The sequence below is a fragment of the Pinus tabuliformis genome, chromosome 5_2 (assembly GCF_031772625.1).
Source record: "Pinus tabuliformis cultivar Carrire ecotype Pingquan chromosome 5_2, CPIR1, whole genome shotgun sequence".
In the NCBI taxonomy this organism is placed as follows: domain Eukaryota; kingdom Viridiplantae; phylum Streptophyta; class Pinopsida; order Pinales; family Pinaceae; genus Pinus; species Pinus tabuliformis.
Window position 1 is genome coordinate 314,172,880 of NC_142306.1, and position 18,206 is coordinate 314,191,085.

The window sequence follows — 18,206 nt, forward strand, 5'->3', positions numbered from 1 at the left end:
AACATAAGAAATACCAGATGATAATCCGGATGAAGAAATAGGAACTAACCATGTCGTCGAAGCAGTCCCTGATGGGACTCCGGCTTGTTGTTGATAACTTGCCGGGACAGATGGTATACCATTGAACATCGTTGGAGTAGCAGTAGGAGGTTGTGCCACTGCTGTGTCGGACGACACAGTCCTGGATGTCGACGGTTGTTCAGACATTTGGAGTCTATCCAAAAGATTGCCTAGTGATTCCACAGGAACTTCCGCTGGTGGTAGACCAACTTCTGACGAAGAAGGAAATAGAGTGACCCCGACTCCAAAGTGTGTTGGAGTACTTGCTTGCGGATCTTCTACAATTTCCTCTATCGCAATCAAACCAGGTGGAAGGGGAAGACCGTCAGGTCCGTAAAATATTTCTGGTGCCGAAGAAGGGGTTGAATCGACAGTGACAGATGTTTGAAGAGCAAGACTCTCCGAACCGGTTGCAGATGGAACTGGTTCAGTAACACAAGTGTTTACTCTCAGACTAGGATCAGTATCACTGTCCCTCTGTGGCTGCTAAACTTCTTCTGTAGAGGCAGGGTTTCCAGAAATGTTTGGAGTAACCGGAATCTCGGATGTTGTTGGAACACTTGTTCTAACTTTGATAGGAGATTTCGAACCGGTTAAACGAGTTCGCTTTGTCTGTACTGTTTTCGATTCCGGAGACAAAGACAGTTGACTCGTAAGCCTCCGCGAACGACGGGGTTTCAATCGACTTTATTCCACGATTGCGGATTAATCGATCAACCAAAATACAAAAATGGGAAAGTGTGTTTCCGAATTAAATGAATTTTTAGACGCTTTAGACACAACTTGCTTTTTCAATTTTAAAGAGTCGAGAAAAAGCTAAAGATGACTCTAGTCTCCTTCGATGTTTTAACGAGCCCGAAGTGACAAATGCTCGGATGGAATTTTTCCGTTATAGAGTCTGAAAAAGGCAAAAAGGAACTGCTCTGGAGTTCTAGGTAGAGGGTGTGCCAAACTTTTCGCAAAACCGCAGAATACTTTTTAAGGTACGTGCGGTCAATCTTCCCGAATGCTGTGTTCAGTGCATTGCGATCAGTAGGGCGGCCGACACGGCTTCCTAAGGATAAAGGTTTTATGCCTATAGGAGTCTCCCAATATATACTCGACGGTACGTGGGAGCACAATCCGTACTGGCGCTATCGTCTCTCAGGAGGAATCACCCAGCCATCAGCGAGATCGACAGTCACCAGGTTTTACGACGCCGGAACACGTCTCTAGCCTAGACCTCTATGTTGTGCGTTAAGTTACAAAGCGTTGTTAAGTTCATTCAATTTATTTTAGGTTGATCTTTCTTAGAAGTTTTCCTTTTTGGATCACCACGAGATGTATGATACAATTCCTAAATGCAGTCTAAAGATGATAAGCAAGCATTTATCTCTTTTCAACAATGAAAATCCTAGCTACAAGGGGAAAAGGAAGACACAAACTTTTCTCAAAGAGCATAGAGCACACTATAAATGCACTTTTCCCTAAATCAACATACAAACTGTCAAGATGCAAATGCACATATGCGTGTATTTGTTTTCTCTTTCTTAATATTGATGCCTAAAAAGAAAGATGTTGTACAAATTTGAATTCGATTTCAAGTGAAAAACACAAACAAGTTCCTTTTTCGAAATCAAAAAGACGATTACGACACTTTATGATTTACTTGTTTCGACACTAGAAATGCATAAATTCAAACCAAACGACAAAAGTAAAAGCTCAATCAACTGTGAACAGCAAACAAACTCACTCCTAAGATCAAAACGACACTTACGACAGGTCTAGATCTAAGGGCGACAGTATGACTAGTTTACTTTTGTAATGGGAAACTGCAAATGATGTAACAAATACACAAAGAACAAATACAGTTTCTTTATACAACTAAGGCGGAATTGAGGCAAAGAAAATGGGTTTCAGATAGGTACACTGACTGATAACAGGCTGCAAAAAACAGAGATAAAACTGAGCAAAAGGAAGCAGGGAACCACAGCTGCACAAGGCAAAGGCTAATCAGCACACCCTCAGCACAGAGAAACTGAACTTCAGCGCAGGTATCCTTCACGGGACCTGCGTTGAAATGCAGAACCTCTTCACAGAGTCTGCGCTGAAGCATAAATGAGAGTTGTTTCTGGGTTCTGGGTCACGGTTTGCAGTTAAATCTACAGTTTTTGGGCGGATCAAAGCTATCAATTAGGTACAATTAGGAGGATGATTTAAAGGAGGACTAAGATCTATCACAAAGGGCTGTTAGAGCACTTGTGGATCAGCTGTTCAGATCATAAAAATAGGCCCAGTGAGTGGACTAGAGTGGCAGATCTCTACTTTGCATTTGTAAATGGCAAATGCATTTCGATTCGGCACTCCTGAGTTTATGAGAAGAACAACAATAGAAACACAAATAAATTAACAAGATACGATCCCCAGCGGAGTCGCCAATTTTTTGTTGGGAAAAGTATCCAATTTGGAATGCCCCTATCCCACTCTAAGGTGTGATAGTGCCTTAGCAACAAACGAGGTAAACTAATTGAGTATTCTTCTTTATGAAATGTAAATGAGGAAGAAGGATCTAACTAACCTGTGTCTTCCGCTAGTTTGTCGATCCAAATCACTCCTCTCTTCAGTAGCTCCCAGCTTCCTGCTCCTTCACCAGCTCAGCTTCACCGAATTCCTGCAAGATCACAAGAGAGAGAAAGTACACGAAGATACAGATATACATTCATAAAAAGCTTAAGATCAGATTAAGCTAAACATGTAAGCATAACAAAACATCATTGGTACACGGCATGTAGGAGAAACTCAAATAGTTCATTGATATGATAATAAAGTCCAAGAGGAGATACAACCAAGTGAGTTCTGATCCAGCATCTACCTCCCAGCAAAGGAATCCCTTCCTCTCCTCCAACAAAGCATAAATCACCCAATGTGCTAATCTCAATCTCAAACCAACAACAATTCTCTGCAAAGTACAAAATTCCAGCCTCCCGAACCTCTGGGTGAGAGATCCATATATAGATGTAAGCAGAGAGGATGAGTCAGCTTATGTTTTGACTTGTGGCTTCTCTTTGTCAGTTCTTGCTTCCACTTGGAGGTTGAGAACCTCTTACTCATCACTAGTGAGACAAGTGTCATTGGAGAAGATTCTGGAAGCTTCCAGGGTCTTTCCACCTCGTTGAATGAGCTTTCCATTTGTCATTTCCCGCTCAGCGCACCCTGGTAGTGCTTCCACCTGCGTTGCAGTGCACCTAGCCAGTGTAGACTCTGCATTTCAACACAGGCAGCTAGTGGAGCCTCTGAATTGATCCTGAATTGACTATTTCTGAGTGGTTTTTGGTGGAGAACTTCTGGGAGAAGCTGTCATTGGTTGACCTTGTTCCTTTAGGAGTTGTGACAACATCTTTAGGGACTTTGGATCCCTTGAATTATGGACATTTCATGCTTATAGTTGAAAGGCACAAAAATGTCTATAACACTGTAGCATGTTCCATGCAATCTAGATTTAACTCTGTGGGTGTGAGATGTTTTGCAATGTCGGATGTGTCTAGTAATGGTGGAAAGTATGGCTGAAGGCAGTCCACATTGAACACTGGGTGCAGGCCAAGGAATGGGGGAATGCTGAGCTCAAATGCATTGTCTCCCATAGCCTTGGTAATGGTGTAAGGACCATATTGGAGTGGTCTGAGTTTCCGATAGGCTCTGGTAAGGCGTTCCTTTTACAAATGCAACCAAACTTTGTCGCCCACCTGAAACTTGTGTGGCACCTGATGTTGATCATGTCGCTGCTTGTACTTGGCATTTGATTTCTCCAGAATGTCATGGACCTGCTGGTGAATATGTTGGATGTGCTCAATGAAGTTGTTTTCCTTATCTATTTCAAACTGGACATGAGCCGAATCTGTGTGAGTAGCTGCAAATAGCATGGCCACATCAATGGGACACAGTGGTTGGAATCCCAAGCCCACCTAAAAAGTGTTGTGGCCAGTCAAGCTATGGAGAGCCTAGTTGTAGCGGTGCTGAACATAGGGGAGGCTCTCATCCCATGTGTGTCGATGCTTTGAGTTGTACATGTGAAAAATGTGTACGATCATCCTGTTGACAACCTCTGTCTGGCCATTAGTTTGAGGATGGAAGGCTGTGGACTTAGTGAGTGTGGTGTCGAGCATCGACCAGAGACTAGACCAAAATGTACTGAGGAACCTGTTGTCCCGATCTGAGATGATAGACTGTGGGATCCCAAAGTGTACCCACACTCGTTCAAAGAAGAGTTTAGCAGTGGCTTCTGCTTGGATATTCTTCTTGCAGGAAGCCATAATGGCCATCTTTGAGAACCTATCGATGACCACAAAAACACAGTTGTTTCCATGCTTAGTGGAAGGAAGGCCTGACATGTAATCCATGGAGATGGATTCCCAAGGTCGATTAGGGGTAGGCAGCGAGGTACAGAGGCCTTGCTTCTTGATGGTCGGTTTGGCAATGGCATAGGTAGTGCATGATCTGATGTACTTCCCGACATCTTGTCAAATATTCGGCCAAAGGAAATACTTCTGTAGTACTGCCACCATTTTCTTGACCCTGAAATGTCCAGCAGCTCGACTATAGTGTGCTTCCCAAATCATCCTGGCATGCTCGCTTGAAGGAACACAAAGGTGACCCAAGTGGCATAACAGTGCATCCTGGAGGTGAAAATCTAGAACATGCTGACCCTCCAAGAGTGTCTGGTATGTGTGGCCGAATTCTGGGTTGCTTTTGTAGAGAAGTGGCCAATTATAAGTCTCATGCCCATAAGAGTTGAGCACAGTGGTTAATGCCATGATCGGTGGTCGACTAAGGAAATATGCAACATTATTGGTGCTACCCTTCTTATACTTGATATTCAAATGGAACTGTTGCAGGTATGTGGACCACTTCTGATGGCGATCATTCTGCAATTTCCCTTAGGTCTATATGAACTGCAGGGTTCGGTGGTCTGTGTGGATGATCGTTTCCTTCGCAACATGTAATGCTTCCATTTTCGGCGGGCCTACACAATGGAATACATCTCTTTTTCATAAGTAAAATACTTCCAAACTGTGTCTGAAAGTGTCTCACTGTGATATGCCATTGGATGCCCGTGTTGAGTGAGGATTACGCTAATAGCATAGTCAGACACATTTGTCTCGACCTCAAATGGTTGTTGCAAGTCTGGTAATTCGAGCATTGGTGCCGTGCAGAGGAGATCTTTCAACTCTGTGAATGCATTCTGTTGAGATTCATACCAAAATAATTTCACTTTCACTTCTCCCTTGGTGACTTGACTTAAGGTCCAAGTGATATGCTAAAATCCCATCATGAACCTGTAGTAGAAGTTGGCAAGACCTAGAAAGTTGCGGAGCTCTGTTAGAGTGGTTGGAGATGGCCAATCTCGAATGACTTGGATCTTGGATGGATCCACATGTACCCCTTGTTCATCAATAATGTATACCAGATACTGAACCTGGGTCATGCCAAAAGTGCATTTCTCTAAATTGGCACATAACTTGTGTTGTCGCAGTGTTTGGAGAACCTGTTGGATGTGGTGGAGGTGCTCTTCCCAACTTTGGCTAAATATCAGGATGTCATCCAAGTATACCACTACAAATTAGTTGGCGAATGGCTGCAAGATGTCATCCATTAGCCTCATGAAGGTTGCAGGAGCATTCGTCAATATAAAAGGCATAACCAACCATTCGAAAAGGCCCTCCTTGGCTTTGAAGGCAGTCTTTCACACATCGGAGGGTTCGATTGGTACCTGATGATATCCTGAATTTAAATCAATCTTGCTGAAATATTTTTCCCCCTTCAGTTGGTCCAAGAGGTCATCAATCCATGGGATCAGGTACCTATTATGGACAGTGATCTTATTCAACACCTGATAGTCAATACAGAGTCTCCAAGTCCCATCCTTCTTCTGTACCAACATGATCGGGCTCCCACAGGGCGATGAACTTGGATGGATGTGACCTTTCTATAGTAGCTCCTGAATCTGCCTCTTGATTTCATCATTCTCTAGAATAGAGTGCCGATAGATTGGTCCATTGGGTAGTGGCACACCTAGGGTTAGATTGATGTAGTGCTTGACCTGACAATGTAGAGGAACCCCTGCAGGGGAGGTGAAGATGTCCTCGTACTCCTCCACGACCTTGTCCATCTGTAGTTGTTGTGTGGAGGGGCCCTGTCTGGAGGTCGTGGCCACCATCTTCTTCTTTCCTTGATGACGTATCATGAGGAAAACAAATTTCCCAGTTTTGGAAACAAGCTTACTGCATTGTTTTGCAGTAATCAAAGAGATGGCGGTAGGCAGTGCTACCTCCGATATCCTATACAACTTATTTCCCAAAGTAACAATAATAGAATGGGGCCTTGGTTCATACATAGCATGTTGCTTCCACAAGTAAGTTTGTCCTAATAATACATCACAAACTTCAAGGGGAGCAATGTCACATGATACCTCATCCATGAAGGGCTTGATGTTGTATGGAAGGTGACACTGTTGGCTCACCCGAAGATCCCGTCCTTGCTGGAGCCACCCGATGGTGTATGGTTGTGGATGCACTGTGGTTGGTAAGCCTAGATACTTCACAACCACTACCGAAATGAGGTTCTTTTGGCTCCTGCTGTCGACAATGAACTATAGCGGGGAGCCCTTCACCCACATCTGGGAATGGAAGAGATGCTCCTCCTCCTCTGGATCTTCGGATTCCTCCTTCTGGATCTTCATGGTGGAAATGGTGGCATTGGGCTCCGCATCTATAATCTGCTTCCCTTTGTCATTCCCCTTGTCAGGTTCTGACTTAGAGTCGAAACATGCATCTGATTCTGAAACCTTTAGCTCAGCCACCGGTGACTGTTTGGCCCAACACTCACTTGTGTTGTGAGTGGAGCTCTTATGGAACTCACACCACTTTCCTATGTCCTTTTTCGGCTTCACGGAACTGTTCTTTGCTTGTAGCTTTGGCAGGTTGTCTTGGGCCACCTTTCCTTGGCTTTGTCCTTTGTTCTGTGGATTGGGGGCATCTTTCCCTTGCTTCAGATTCGCAAATCCAAAGTCTCGCTTCTTCTTTTTAAAATTTTGTTCGACCTTGACAGCATATCCGTGTGCCATATCGAGCGAGGTGATGTTTTGGAATTTTATTTCTTCCTGGATGTACTTGTGCAGGAAGCCACATTATTTGAGTATCAAATTCTGCTTCGAATTCTTGATACCCAACTTTATGCGAAGGGTATAGAAAATATCGGTAAACTTTGGCACGTCTTGGTCCCTTCCCTACCGCAGCATGGTCCACTTTATGTATTGATCCTCATAGCTTCCGACAGGGTAGTACTACCCCTTGATGGCATCTCAGAATGAATCCCAAGTGGGTGCGGCTGAAAACAATGAGCCTGTACTTCCATCCTTCTGCTCGCAGTAGGTTTCCCACCAGTCCTTGATGTGGGAGGTTGCTTTGAGAAGAGCGAAAATAATCTTTTCTCGACTGGAAAAATCATGAACAGAAAAATAACCCTCTAGCAGATTTAACCATTTATCGATGGCATCTGTGTCTATCTAACCCTCGAATATGGGGATTTCAAAATTAACTTGTACCTTAAACTATGTGGCATTTCCAGAGTAGCTGCTGCAAACCGATGCGTCGCCCCTGGGTAGCCGCTGAAGGATCTGGGCAAAGTTGTCCATCATCGCATTCCTTTGTCACTCGAGGGCTTCTTCGAGCAAGATTTTGATAGGATATCTTGCCCCCTCATCTTTCTTTTCATCCGCATTGGGAGACCATCGGGATTTGTGAGGCTGGCCTTGCAAAGGTTCGACTAGTTCAAGCCCTAACTCCTTATATCCCGACCTCGTTGGGGACATGCAAAGAAAAATAGAGGAAAAGCAGACCCCTCTGATACCACTGATCTGGATTTAAATAGGAACACAAAAAATTACAAAGATAACCATAAACACAGAGATGCACCAGAAATAATACTTCATTTCATTAATGTAAAATACTGAAATATGCTTACAAACATAATTGGAAATAAACCAGCTAGGACGATGGTAGCTTATCTCTGAGAAGAGATGTGGCAGCTACATGCCTCTAAAATGTGTTACAATGAGGCTTGAAGGCCTATTTATTGTTGAGAAACAATGGAAAACCCTTAGCATCCCAAAACCTAACCCTAGAAGATGAAATGCCAAACTGTGGGCCCCGTTTGGGTAAATTAGTACATCAACATCCTGGGGTCGTAACTTTGGCATACGATATCCATTTGACACACACAGTATCTCGTTAGAAAGATCTATCCAAGAAATAATTTGGGAAGAGAAACATCAATTCATCGACCCATGTTGCTCCCAGTTTTCCCAAAAAACGTCGTTTAGGGCCTCAAAACGGCTACAGAGGTTCAGGACCCGAAAAACTACTAAAAATAGTAAAGTGGGCTACAATTAAGGAAACTGAAAAGCTGAAAGAAACAATGGTGGGGGTTCAAGTGGATTTGGCATATGGCAACCAATATCCACCTGGATCACACTAGGTGTTGCTTCATATGGATCGGTACCTCTCTCATGGGAAGAGGTGACACACCCATGCTCAAACCTTCGACATTCCTAGCAACCTTGCATAGACTCTGTGTGTCATCTCCCTCTTCGGTGGCTATCGCGACCCTTGTTGCTACTTCATCCACAAGTAGATGATCACGATGCCTCGCTATACCCTGCAGGATGAATAAGAGCCACATCTGTGTCAAGCAAAGCTTCACGTTATATTTTTTTCTCTTAACAAAAAAAATATTGCATAAACTTCATGTTGTAGTGGCTGCAACACCCTCCAAAATTTTGGCCTACATTCAATTTTAGAGCCTCCCTTGAGTTTTAACTTGATGATTGCACACAGTCGGGCTCACCCTATGGGCTTGTGTGAGTCTTGGCAGCCACCTTGCTTAAACTTTCAACAGGAAATTTTTGCATGTTGGTAACAATGACTCGCTTGCGACCATGTTCTGGTCATACACAAGGTCCCCGCTTCGTGTGCACATGTTGTGTTCGCTATGTAAACATCTATCACACTAACACACATATTCGTACACACTGTCATGCAAGAGTCATTGTGGTCGTCCAACGATCAATCACAAACATCGCGCTTGTCGATTCACACCGTCAATGAGTCATGTTAGGCATGTGTGTCTAGATGGTTTGAGTTGTCTCGTCATCAAGTCATGTGAGTGTGTGTTTTCAATATCACGTATGCATCATTTCACTCGCTCATACACTTAGTCATTTTTACTGAATTTTTGATGACCAAATCACCCTCTAACAACCGGACCATCATCCCATCATCGACTTGATTGATTGTCACCCAGAATAGCGTAGAAGCACCCAATAAGCTATTTCAAGCTTCATTTACCACAAGCTGATCAATCAATGCTCTTTCTCATCAATTGTAGAGTTTGAATGGGTAGTCACCCTGGGATTGACTCGCCTCAAAAATTGCGTAGAGGTTGTAGACCATGCCCACTCTGCTGATTGAGAAAATTGCACAGACAGGTCAGACAGACGCCTGGTGCCCATCCCTTTCTCCCTCAGAAAATTGTGGAGTTTTCCCAGCCAGTCACTAGTCAGTCAGCTGGCTATTCACCTAGAAAAATGTGTAGATTTCATGAGAAATCCCTCTACAGCCCAGCAGTCCACTCAGCTCAGAAACTGCGCAGAGGTGGTCATAAGGTCAACTTCCCAGCATTTGCACAGTTTTTCTTGCCAACAGCTCCCACAGCCTACAACGTGCTCCCTCCATGAACTACGTAGTTTTTGTTGCAAACCTCCCGCAACCTACTTCCAGATCCCTCCAGGAACTACACAGTTTTTTTTTGCCAAGCTCCTGCTACCCGCTCACTCCAGAAATTACGCAGAATTTTCCTACCCAACCCTCCTGTAGCCCGCACTGCTTCTCCCAAAATTTACAAAGATTTGTCCTCAAGGCGAGCCAGATCCTATAGACACTTAGTACCATTCCAGAATGCTCGTCTCCGTCTCCTAGTGACTTCTGTGCAGTTTTCACCAGTAATGCCCAGAGCCCGCATCCCATCTTGAAACTTGCCTTGAATAATTTTGCAACCTTTTCCTCTCTCCCGGCCATCTGCATCTGAAAGCAAACAACCATGCATCATGGTAGACTAGGAGGTTTATGGATTTGATGTCATCTCATCATGAGTGACTGCAGATAGAGGTACATGAATAAACATGATGTGACAAAAAATGGGATGAACAAGGAGAGTACATGCAAAATAACGTGTTCACAAATAGAAAAACAAACTATGCGTACGAAGAGATGTGTTCACAAATGGATGACCATGCGAGGATGTGTTCGTGGATGGAAGGACAAGTGAACATGAGAGGAGGTATTTTCGTGAACGGATGAACATGTCAAACATGCCAAAGTACAAGCAAGGAGCAACATGCAAATGCACCATCAAGTGAACCCAATGACCATCATGGACTCCGCACACTTCGCCATGCAAAGGGGAAGATGTGATACACCAAGAGCAAATCCATCACTCAACAACACTGAAGCTCGACATGCACACCAGCAGCAGCATGAATGTACCAACACTATCATGTCGAGTCTTTTCATGAGTCATCTCATCCACATCACTACTATGGGCCATTTTGTTCATTAATTTAATGTAACGTGGAAGTCTAGGAGACCCACTTGTCATATGAAGAGTCATGTAAAGTTGAAAGGCCATGGAAGTCAAATAGTCATGAGGGAAGTTGAATAGTCACAAGGGTAAGTTTTACCCTTGTGTTATCGGGAAAACTAGTGTCCATTCAGAGCTGTTAGTCCCACTAAGACGGGTAGCTATCTTAGAAATAAACAAACCAAAGTTACTTGTGTTTTCCTTTATGGGAGATAGATGAGAGAGAAGCAAAGAGTACCAACCTCAGTCTTTTGCTAGTCTCCTTGCTTGTTTCCCCTCTCCTTTGATAGAGCTTTCACCACTCCTTTCTCACTTGTCCCGCTTCAAAAAACACCTGTAGAGTTAAAGCAGCAAAATACCATCAAAGCATAGAGATCTATAACCATAAACAATATAGGATCAGATGTACATTAACCATACAAATGCATATACAAATACAAGATTCAGAGATATACAAGTATATGGAGGAAAAATCAAATAGCTTTATTGATAGAAGTAGTTGAAGAGAGGATTACAACCAAGATGTTTGATCCAACATCATCCTCCCAGCATGAAAGCCCTCTTCACCTCATACAAAGCAAGATCACCCAACAATACAATATCTCAAAGAGAAACCAACAACACTTCTTTACAAGTTACAAAATTCCAGCCCCTCAATCTCTAGGATGAGGGATCCATATATAGATGTTTGTAGGAGAGTGAGTCAACTTCTGGGATTTTGATTAGTGTCATTTCATTGATCGTTCTTGGTTCCACTTGGATATTTCATGATCTCTTACTCATCCCTGGGCGAATTCAGAGTGGCAAGTGTCATATGAGTAGTTTCTAGAAGATTCTTTGAGTTTCCACCTAGCAAACTGCTTCTGCCATTTGTCTGCTCTCGCTCGTCGCACCCTACAGAAGGGATTTTTAGTATGCATCGCACCCTTTGTGTGTAGCAGGTGAGATGCATCACACCCTCAGCATGGAGCAGTCTCTATGGTCCAGTTTTGACCAGTTCTAAGCAGTTTTTTAGGGAGAGAGAAGAGATGGGAGCTAAGGGAAGACTTGATTCAACAATCATGGTTGTAATCATTCCTCTCACATCTAATAATATAGATCTACTCTTCTTATGTCTATGTGATGATATTGATGCCTTCTTTCTGTATATGTTGGTTCAATGGCAAGACTGATGTTTATTATTGATGGATGCTAACTCTATATGTTGATGTTTTCTATTGTTAAATTACTATATGTTGTGAATATCACTTTTTGCCTTTCTTATGTTTAGGTACTAATCTAAGAGATGATCGAGGAATCTTTCTCTGTCACACTAAAAACTCTAGTGGATTTGTACAAAAGGCTAACAATTAATCCTTATTTTTTGCTTTGTCAATTCCTAGATTAACATGATATGATTGCATGTATCTCTAAACAGTTGCAGGTCACTTCATTCCATCTTCCTTAGGCCCTGGGATACCTAAGAGGGTTTTTTTGTCCACCATCACTTGTGCATTAATTCCTAAAACATAATTGGTGACTCCCCTAGGGACGCTCTTAGTTCCTGGCTTTGATCTCCTAGTTCCTAGATCTCTATCTCTCTCCATGTCTTTATGTGCCCCTTGATTTGAATTATAGTCACCTTGTACGCTTCTAGACCAATTATGTTGTTCACATCTTCTTCTCAAACCCTAATTAGACCATTTTCTCATCCCAATCCTCTATAACACACCCTTCTAGTGTTGTTCAGATCATTATAACACATCTCTACTTCCTAGACAGAGTGTTAGCCCTGCTACTAACACTCTGTTTTCCTTGTTGGGTCGCATTATCAACCCAAAATCTTGACGTCCACCTAGTTATTTGGATTCTTGTGTTGGATAGGTTTCCTATGGTATGTTCTTGGGATCTGCAACTATGAGATTTGGCTGGTTGGTTTCTTACATGGTCATTTTTATTTTTGAAGAATAGCTTAGTTGCATATGATTTTTGAAAAAAGAAAAAAGAAAAATGTTTAGCTTTCTTTTATTTTAGCTTGATCTATTATGTTATATTAGGTTAGTTGTAAGTGAATTTCATGTTTTCATTTCTTTGCATGTGTTTATACTGCATTCAGATTTATGAATTCTGAAATGGTGTATAGTTATTGTCTCCCTTTAAGAACTCTTATTCATTGAATGGAAATCTAAGAGCATTTCTCTTGCATGGTTTGAATCAAAGTCTAACTAAAATCCATATGTAAACAAACACTCTAGAGCCATTAATAAAGTTCACATAAAATCAATTTCTTAATAAAAGTAATCAAGAACTCTCTTTTTAGCATACACACAGATCAGTTTAAGATAAAATCTTGGGATAGGTTGTGGTGAGTAAACTACCCAAGATTTTGAAACTGAGGCTAGTGTCATTAATGAGAGTAAAATCCTATATCACGCTTATCATCTAGTACTTCTCCACTTACAATGGAGTTAAGTGCTAGAAAACATCGGAGTGTGAGAAAATTAGCCTGCCTTCAATTGAATTTTTGTGGGTATTTTGTGTACTAGAGATCCCCTCGTAGATATCGAAGATGATTCGGGGACTCATGTGTCCTACCCACATAGTGTACTGTTCCCGACCATGACACCTGTTGGGCCTAAAATATGCCTAATTTTCCACTATATATTACCACCATTGATAACCTAAATTCATATACCTTTACACTCATTCCATACCATAATTCCTTAACTTGCCGTCAAATCACATTTTGCATCTTGTGGTTGATTATGATCAGTTTTCTTAGATTTTCGATGGTTAGGGATGATTTTTCCATGATTTACCAATGAAATTTTTTTCTAAGTTAATTCTCCAGAGGTTTCCATTGCCAAAATTCCTCATAGGTCAATTAAACTAGTTGGTGCAAGTAGATTACAAAAATATCCAATTTGGGGCTTCGACATTTCGACATGCTTCCGAGGAAAACCAAGGAAGTTTATTGTCAAAAATGATGTTATAACAGCTTCCCATGAGTTGGATTGCACCTAGGTTGAGCATGTGGGTCTCTAAAAGAAAATAAACAAATCTATTAAAAATTCGCTCAGTTTCCAAACTGCCATGTTTAACCTCGATTTGCGTACAGCTGGAGGTGAATCTGGAAAATATGAGAAAATGGTTTTGTTACCAATATAACAAATTAACTATTTCCAAAATGGTTTCTCCATATTTGAATTGGTCTAAAAGTTATACGAGGGTCTTTGAGGCAGTTTTATAAAAAAAAGATTGTTTTTCCAGAGTTCTAGAATCTTGCAAAAAGACCCAGACAACCAACTTCGGGAATGTTTTTTGAGGAGCTGAATTTGAATGAAACAAATGAAAGAGAGGCTGTTGTCCAAAATATATCAAATTAGGCTCCCTGCAAACATTTTTGCAAAATTCTCCATGCTTAGGAAGATATATCTTTGAGGTCCACTTGTTAAAAATGGGCAATTTTCCAGAGTTGGGGGAAATGAATAATTCGCCTTGTAAATCTTATAAATGGCTTAGCCATGGCCTGTATTAATTTCTTTTTGGGGGCGGAAGAAGGAGGATAGATGAGGATAGATCAAAAGGACTGAAAGAAGGTATAGATATGAATTTATGTTTTGAATTTTAATACAATTCCAATTCTGTACTTAAATGTTGTAAGTGATTTTGTTTCTTGAGTTTTAAGTGATTTGAGTTAATCTAGGCTTGCTCCAAGAGTGGAAAGGATCCACCACCTCTGAAAACAAGTTTTATAGTTACTAGATCATAGGATTAGTTTGTTTTATTAATTTACAACAACATTTTGTGAGATTTCTTAGGTTGTTTTTTTGTACTTAAAGTTCCTGTTGTAATTTCATAGACCAAGTCAACAAAGATAAACTTTCCTGATCGATATAACTTGATCAAGGTCATGTTGAGCCATGATTTAATATATCACTATTTATTTTGAGAATCTTGCTATACATAAACATTTATGAACTCTTCTTGATTCAAAACCACAGTTGAAGCATTGAAATTATTTTAAACCTATACTCTGTATACCTCATAAATTTGATGGCATTACATGAATGCTCCAATTTTGTGTTCCTCAGTTGACTATGAAATATAATGAAAACAGGGTTGTGTTAACATTAAGAATTGTTTGAATTACTCTCTTTGAAGTTTCGTGTGAGCAATAGTTTCGATTTCGTGAGTTTCGTTAAATAGCGTCAATCCTTTGAGTTCTATTGTCTGCAAGGGTCTCGATTTCTTTGAAGTTTCGTTATGAATGATAGCTTTGATTTTTTCTTAATTTTATCATGAACAATAGGTTAGATCTCCTGTGAGTTTTATCACAAACACTAGTTAGATTCCTTTGAGGTTTGATTGTGAACAATAGTTTTAATTATGAACAGAGGTTTTGATTTATCTGAGTTTTGTCACTAGCTTGATTAGAATAGTAAATTTGATGAATTCTTTGACAATAGAGTTTCAATTTCCTTACACATCATTTGTTTTGATCGCTCTAAGTTTTATAATTCAATTTCTTTGAGATAGCGTTAGTTTACAAGCCTTTGCATTTGAATGTATTTTGTTGATTTAGCCAAAGTAGATCAGAAACTATGGAAACTTAATTGATGACTCCCATGGGGACGCTCTTAGTTCCTAGCTTCGATCTTCTAGTTCCTAGATCTCTATCTCTCTCCATTTCTTTATGTGCCTCTCAATTTGAATTATATTCACGTTGTACACTTCTAGACCAATTATGTTGTTCACATCTTCTACTCAGACCCTAATTATACCCTTTTTTCATCCCAATCCTCTATAACGCACCCTTCTAGTGTTGTTTAGATCATTATAACACATCTCTACTTCCTGGACAGAGTGTTAGCCCTAATACTAACACTCTGTTTTCCTTGTTGGGTCGCATTATCAACCCAAAATCTTGACGTCCACCTAGTTATTTGGATTCTTGTGTTGGATAGGTTTCCTGTGCTATGTTCTTGGGATCTGCAACTATGAGATTTGGTTGGATGGTTGCTTACATGGTCATTTTTATTTTTGAAGAATAGCTTAGTTGCATTTGATTTTTGAAAAAAGAAAAAAGAAAATTGTTTTTCTTTGTTTTATTTTAGCTTGATCTATTATGTTATATTAGGTTAGTTGTAAGTGAATTGCATGTTTGCATTTCTTTGCATGTGTTTAGACTACATTCAGATTTATGAATTCTGAAATGGTGTATAGTTACTGTCTCCCTTTAAGAACTCTTATTCATTGAATGGAAATCTAAGAGCATTTCTCTTGCTTGGTTTGAACCAAAGTCTCACTAAAATCCATACATCACCACCCACTCTAGAGCCATTAATCAAGTTCACATAAAATCAATTACTTAATAAAAGTAATCAACAACTCTCTTTTTAGCATACACATAGATTAGTTTAAGGTAGAATTTTGGGATAGGTTGTGGTGAGTAAACTATTCAAGACTTGGAAACTGAGACAAGTGTCATTAATGAGAGTAAAATCCTATTGCACTCTTATCATCTGGTACTTTTCCACTTACAATGGGGTTAAGCGCTAGAAAACATCGGAGTGTGAGAGAAGTAGCCTGCCTTCGATTGAATTTTGGTGGGTCTTTTGTGTACTAGAGATCCCCTCGGGGATATCGAAGTTGAGTCAGGGACTCATGTGTCCTACCCACACAGTGTACTGTTCATGACCATGACCCATGTTGGGCCTCAAATGTGCCTAATTTTCCACTATATATTACCACCATTGATAACCTAAATTCATATACTTTTACACTCATTCCATACCATAATTCCTTAACTTGCCGTCAAATCACATTTTGCATCTTGTGGTTGATTATGATTAGTTTTCTTATATTTTCAAAGGTTAGGGATGATTTTTCCATTATTTACTAATGACGTTTTTATCTACGTTAATTTTCCAGAGATTTCCATTGCCAAAATTCCTCATAGGTCAATTAAACTAGTTGGTGCAAGTAGAATACAGAAATATCCAATTTGGGGCTTCAACATTTTGACATGTGTCCGGAGAAAACCGAGGAACTTTATTGTCAAAAATGATGTTATAATAGCTTCCCATGAGTTGGATTGCACCTAGGTTGAACATGTGGGTCTCCAAAAGCAAATAAACAAATCTATTAAAAATTCGCTCAGTTTCCAAACTGCCACGTTTAACCTCGATTTGCGTGCAGCTGGAGGTGAATCTGGAAAATATGAGAAAATGGTTTTGTTACCAATATAACAAATTATCTATTTCCAAAATGGTTTCTCCAAATTCAAATTGGTCTAAAAGTTATACGAGGGTCTTTGAGGCAGTTTTATAAAAAAATGATTGTTTTTCCAGAGTTCTAGAATCTTGCAAAAAGACCCAGACAACCAACTTCGGGAATGTTTTTTGAGGAGCTGAATTTGAATGAAACAAATGAAAGAGAGGTTGTTGTCTAAAATATAACAGATTAGGCTCCCTCCAAACATTTTTGCAAAATTCTCCATGCTTAGGAAGATATATCTTTGAGGTCCACTTGTTAAAAATGGGCAATTTTCCAGAGTTGGGGGAAATGAATATTTCGCCTTGTAAATCTTATAAATGGCTTAGCCATGGCCTGTATTAATTTTGTTTTGGGTGGTAAGAAGGAGGATAGATGAGGATAGATCAAAAGGACTAAAATAAGGTATCGATATGAATTTATGTTTTGAGTTTTAATACAACTCAAATTATGTACTTAAATGTTGTAAGTGATTTTTGTTCTTGAGTTTTAAGTGATTTGAGTTAATCTGGGCTTGCTCCAAGAGTGGAAAGGATCCACCACCTTTGAAAACAAGTTTTATAGTTAGTAGATCGTAGGATTAGTTTGTTTTGTTAATTTACAACAACATTTTGTGAGATTTCTTAGGTTGTTTTTTTGTACTTAAAGTTCTTGTTGTAATTTCATAGACCAAGTGAACAAACATAAACTTTCCACATCGATATAACTTGATCAAGGTCATTCTAAGTGATGATTTAATATATCATTGTTTCTTTTGAGATTCTTATTATACATAAACGTTTATGAACTATTCTTGATTCCAAATCACATTTGAAGCATTGAAAGTATTTTAAACCCATACTTTGTATACCTCATGAATTTGATGGAATTACATGAATGCTCCAATTCTATGTTCCTCAGTTGACTGTGCAATATAATGAAAACAGGGTTGTGTTAACATTAAGAATTATGTGCATTACTGTAGAATCTCTTTGAAGTTTCATGTGAGCAATAGTTTCGATTTTGTGAGTTTTGCTAAATAGCTTCAATCCTTTGAAAGTTTCATTATGAATGATAGCTTTGATTTTTTCTTAATTTTATCATGAACAATAGGTTAGATCTCCTATGAGTTTTATCATAAACACTAGTTATATTCCATTGAGGTTTGATTGTGAACAATAGTTTTAATTATGAACAGAGGTTTTGATTTATCTGAATTTTGTCACTAGCTTGATTAGGAT